The sequence below is a fragment of the Eleginops maclovinus genome, chromosome 3 (assembly GCF_036324505.1).
Source record: "Eleginops maclovinus isolate JMC-PN-2008 ecotype Puerto Natales chromosome 3, JC_Emac_rtc_rv5, whole genome shotgun sequence".
Lineage (NCBI taxonomy): Eukaryota > Metazoa > Chordata > Actinopteri > Perciformes > Eleginopidae > Eleginops > Eleginops maclovinus.
In genome coordinates, this window is record NC_086351.1 from 2,990,727 (window position 1) to 2,996,726 (window position 6,000).

Sequence of the window (6,000 nt, forward strand, 5' to 3'; positions counted from 1 at the left end):
AAAGGGCTTTACAAACATGAAAACATTAAGAGCAATAGCAAATATTGCAGCAGAAACACATTTAATTACAGACAATAATGAGGGGGTGTTCCCTTCTAAATAAAAAAGGAGCTTATTGTATTTTAATCAGAGGTTTCAAAATGAAGAAGGTGATACTCAAGAGAAAGCTGGAGTTCAGATAGAAGTTTTCTTGACTCAATCCAGACCCTGTCTTGCTTTCATAAATACTCACTCCATAGCTACTTTATATATTCATCCGCTGCTGAAAATAGTTCCCAAAGTATTCTCCTTTAGAGTAACATTTTTGACCAGCTGTTTTAGGAAATGCGTAACCTGTTCTAAGAAGCATTTGCACTAGATGTGAGCACGTACGCCTATGCATCCACACCTGCACACACACACACACACACACACACACACACACACACACACACACACACACACACACACACACACACACACACACACACACACACACACACACACACACACACACACACACACACACACACACACACACACACACACACACACACACACACACACTTCTTTTAGTGAAGAGCCACAGAGAGAAAAGGCCCAAATCCGATCCGTTTCTTCTCACTTCCCACCTTCACTTTGTTCTCGTGGAGGGTCTGCAGCTGGAGGTTGTAGAGGCCAACATGGAATTGGGCTGAATGTTGGTTACAAGCATTCACCCTTTCATCAATATTCAGACAAAGACCAAAGCTGCCACACACTTGCTCAGGGAGACTGACTATCACACACACTCACACACCATTGGCCATCTATAGCAATCTGGGGTTAAGCACTCACACAAGGACACTTCGACATGTTGACTGACCTCCTGATCTGAAGACAACCATCTACCACCTGAGCCACAGCCACCCTTAATCTCTTTAATCAGAATGTAACAACAAAATGTCCAGCTGTTTTCTTAAGATGTTGAGATACTTACCTCTTCAAATGACTGCAACCATGGCCAATAGTTGGTCTGAGTCTTTTCTTGTTGACTACAATGTAAATTTAGATTTCATTCTAATATAAAACACTAGCCTTAAGCACACCATGTCCGTATTTTCAGTCCAACTTTGCTAAAGCACACCATGTCGACTCACACTGTTTAGATCAAGTTTACACAGCAACTCTGAAATGTTTGTGCTAGAACAGGTGGAATTTTCTTCCTTTTTTTGCCTCTGTTGTGTTTCCTGTAAAAAAAAGTTTAAGAAAGGTTAAGTAAAAGAGTGTGTTACCCTGCCAAAAATGACAAAATGAATGATGGACTTAAATGATACAACATCCACTCAGAGTTTCTGAGGAGTTTAATTATTTAAGCCATCTCTGGGATCATAAATCATAATGTAGAGCTAAAGGACCTGGAACTGAAATGCATAGCAATATACATCTGTTGTGGATTTACATTTTAGGCATTTTGCCGAATGCTTTTACGACCATAAACATTACGGGAAAGCAGCAGCACTTATTGTGAATGGTCCAGAAATGATGATTCCCCAAAAATGTATTTTAAAAAACAATGTCGGACATGAAATCAGCTGGAAAAACTGTGTTAGAGCCAGGATTTTGTTTTTGCCTAGAAAGGCTACCTAATTGTGACGTTTGTAGTCAACTCACTATAAAGGACTAGAAGTCCCACGGCGCCGGGCTAAAAGCCACAGTGATGGGCAATCTGTGTGAGAGACCCCGTCGAGGAACAGTTTTACCTTACAAACCTTACACATCGTACAAGTACCCTTTAAGTTATATAAGCATTATATTAAAAAAGGAATGAATACCTTTGTTGTTTATTATTTTATTTGAGTTTAGTTTATTTTCTTTTGAATATTGTAAAGGCCTATTTTCTTTGTTGCATGTGCAAAAGTTTGTTGTTTTATTTTGAGCAAACACATCGCCACATCATCCAAACCCTCAGAGGCCAAGCAACTCTTCAAAATGTGAGTAAGTAAAGGAAAGAAAACGAGTTAGAGCTGTCTGTTTAAGGCGTCTATTGTCTTGATAGAAATACAAGGAAGGAAGCCACGACAAACTGTTTAAAAAGCCTCGTGTTTACACATTAAATCATATTCCAGGGACTTGAAACTCATATTTGCACTATCGACCCCTGTAGGCTCCACCAACTAAACACACTAATCTATACACACACACACACACACACACACACACACACACACACACACACACACACACACACACACACACACACACTCAAACACGTCTATCACCAGAAGCATCACCCGCCACCGCAGACAAACTGACGGATCGATGGCTGGACGTTAGTCACCGTTTCACCAGGAAGAAGGCCCCACTTCTGCCCTGATAACAATCGGTTACATCCTTCGAAAATAAATAAATAAACAAATAAATAACATCCAGTGTGGCCGTGATTGGATTAAAGAGAGAGGGGAAGGACAAGACGAGCCACCATGAGGTATGGCCTCACAAATTGGAGCCAACAGTCGGGCCAGAGAGTCCATTTTGGGGCATAATTTACACAGTGAGGAGCATGAGCTGAATCTAATGTAATTTCCATCAATTTTGCATTTTGGCCCTTTTTTGCCTTCCCCCACCCCCGGGCTTTTAGCGGTCGTTTGAATCGTCTGGCGGAGGACAGCCAGCGAGCATTACGATGTCCTGGACGTCATTTAGCACGGCAGCAGAGTGAGAGGTGGTTCTTTATGGCGTGGTGACTGGCTGCACGATGGCAGCAGGAGCATCCATTGCTGCAGACCGTCGAGCAAATGGCTAACAATATGCTAATAGGGTAAGAGCCCAGAATCGGCCCAGACTTAATGGATGTTTTATCTGCAGGTCGGGAGTCTCATCAGCCGCGGTCTGTCCTGACAAGATGTGCCAAGTCAAATTTAGCGATAAAGCGCTTTTAACAAACAGAGTGCTTCGGGGAAGACAAAGGACACAGACACACGGGAGGGTTTGTGCTGAAATGTGAAACCTGTTGGCAAACAATGGAAAATCGTTTTAGAGGAAATACACCTTGAAAGCAAAGTTGCCCGAGGACAAACAGAGACGACAGGACTTCCTGACGGAGATCCAACTAAATTCACTTCCTGCCCACAAACCATTGGGTCTCTGCTCGAGAACAAATCATTTCACCCCAGGTTTCAACTGAGTCTGACATAAGGCTGCTGTCAGATTACTTCTGATATGGGACTAAAGTATTTTTATTTATTTAATGCCTTTAAGAAATAACTCAAAATCAGAGGGGAAACATTGTGGCATTGCGCAATATTTTAAAATGTTGAGGTACTTTACTTCCGTTGTGTATTTACAATTCAAACAACACAATTATGAACACATTCTGCTCCTATTTTTCACAAGTTAAAAAACTTCTACTATGCACACATCCACACTTTGTAGAGTGGGCTTTTATTGTGACCAGCCCAAGCATCCTCATATGCCACACCTGTGTCAGGTGAACGGCTTATCTTGGCATAAAGAAGTGTTCACAGACACAGGTTTTAACAAACATAATTGTATGCAACATTTGAGAGAAATGAACTTCTTCCTGTCGTACAAAAACTCAGAGACACCGTAGGCACAACTCTCTGCACTGCAACTCTTAAATTCAATGTTAAGCTAATGCATAACATCCAAGGTGTTTTGATATGAATGCAGTTATGTTTGGTAATCAATTGAATTGCAAGATAATTACGTTACATTTCTAGGTACATTTTCTGCATTTTTGACCGTAGTGAGTCGGAGGATCATGTCGACCAAAAGAAGTATTTTTCCTTTTAGTGTCTCCACTTCACATTATTAAATATCACCTATGAAACACAAGCTTTACATGAGCTGCACTAGTTTTTTAAGGCTGATTTAAATATTAATCTTAAATAATAATGCAAGGGTCAAACTTTCACCCAGGATATATAATAGTTGAACTCAACAAACCTTACGCTTAACACTGATTTTTGAAGGTCTCCTATCATAGTCTTTTTCAACAATATATTATAGATCTCAGATATATACAGAACATGTCTCTGATTGGCTGAAACACCAAACAGATCATTGTAGCTTCCCATAAACCCCTCTGTTTCAGCCCCGTCTCAAAAGTCCTGATTCTGTGTCTGTAGCTTTAAATGCTAATGAGCTGCTGCTGGCCACGCCCCTCTGTGAAGTGATTGGTTTTAAAAAAAAACCCACAATGATACTCTAGGAGGAGATTCAGTTGATAAGGTGGGCAGGTGTTACCTTGGTTGGTTATTGGCTAATGATTGCACAACCCAAAATACATTGAGACGTCACAAAGTCGCTCATTTTCAGATAGGTTTTTATAAAGATGGATCAGGAGAGAAAGAGAGATTTTTTAATCTCACAGAGGAGACACATGTTTATGTTTAAAAGACATGAAAAAGTGGATTTTGCATAATAGGTGACCTTTAAGACCTTTGGTCGCAGTCTGAAACTTCACCACTAGATGACACTAAATTGAATGTACCAGGGTTTAGGGCTGAGAAAATAGGAGAAAACACAACGTAGAACACAGAAATGTCAACAAAAACAATGTGAAAAGGAAACAATATTGAATAAAACAACAATCTACCTTAAGATTCAACTGTACAGATTGAAATACTTTCACAAAGCTCCTCCTATGGTGCCTACAACTTTTTACAATGACCCTACATCAAACCACTAACCCAGCGTATGGTAGTCAGTCACTTCCCCGCTGAGCAATCACCCCAGATGGGAGTCGAACCCACAATCCCTGGCTTAGGAGGCCAGTGCCTTATCCATTGGGCCACTGGGGCAGTTTTCCTGTTCACAGCTACATCCCTTGAGCACAGACTGATGTTATATATTATATGTCTGCTAGTGCATCTTGTTTTCATCCTAACATGCTCAGAGAGTCAACTCTCACTGAAAGCAGGTGCTCCAGTGAATCAGCGTCCAGTCCTAACAGGTGTCACACTCTGTAACCCCCCCCTCCCCCAACTCTTCCAGTTTACTTAATAAAGTCAGTGTATCTCCGTGGCATGTGTCCAGCCCAACTGCTGCCTCTCCAAAGACAACAAGGCCTGATAGCAGGGAAACAGTCTGCATAACAAGGACTTATTAAGATGATGAAATGTCCTACAAGGCCCCAAACACCCTCTTAAAGAAATCTCCCCCTCCGATAAGGGGAGTCTAGAAAGAAAGGGTTGGGGGGGGTCCTAGCCTGATTGGATCGGCGGCTCGGAGGGGGCGAGCATAACGAAATCAAATGGCCGTCAAGCCGCTGTCATGCATAATTAATTGGGCCTTCTACGACCAACTACACAAAAATCCATGGTCATTTGATTAGGGGGCTTTGGAGGACTCTCTGAAGTGCATCGCTGTCTGAGCTGCTTCTCTGCTCACCTCTCCGCGAGTGTCAGCCTGAGCATGTTGTACCATAACATGCAACAGAGACTAAACTCAAACTCTCATTAGGGCTCTTCTAAAACCCAAGGATATAATACACCTAATTCTCAAGTTCTGCACAAAAAGTGTGGACTGTTTTGCTAAAGGTAGACACAAAAAAGGGGAAGGAGTCTTCACAGATCTCTGCAGGGGAAGTCCATAGGGACCCGAAAGACCAAGTGCTTCTGAGGTGTCCCTGACTAAGGCACCGTTCCCTACACTGCTCCCCTAGTGCCGTGCATATGGCAGCCCACTGATCCTAACACAAGGATGGGTCAAATGCAGAATGAAAGTTAAGGGACCATTAAGGGTTCCTTCTTCTCTTACCACAGCGTCCCTTTCTACACCCTCAGAAATAAAGGTACTAAGTATAAGATACAGTATGGGTTTCTTTTGCTGACGAAAAACCTATTTTTGGGACCTGGTAGAATGTTTTCTAAAGCTTCTAGGCCAAAGAATTGAAATTTCCCTTGCAGTTATGTCTGATTCAAAGTGTTTGGCTTATTTGACGCTCATGTATCTGCAAGGTTTTTCCATTCCGAGTTTGTATCCTCATGTAAGTTGCTTTGAATAACAGAGAGGGCT

At 41.9% G+C, this 6,000-nt stretch overlaps 1 non-coding gene across 1 annotated transcript; it reads right to left on the minus strand.

The window, feature by feature from the left end:
- Positions 1–4,711: 4,711 nt before the first annotated feature.
- On the minus strand, positions 4,712–4,784 carry trnar-ccu (transfer RNA arginine (anticodon CCU)). The gene has a single exon. It is a non-coding gene; the product is annotated as a tRNA-Arg (tRNA).
- Positions 4,785–6,000: the final 1,216 nt, after the last annotated feature.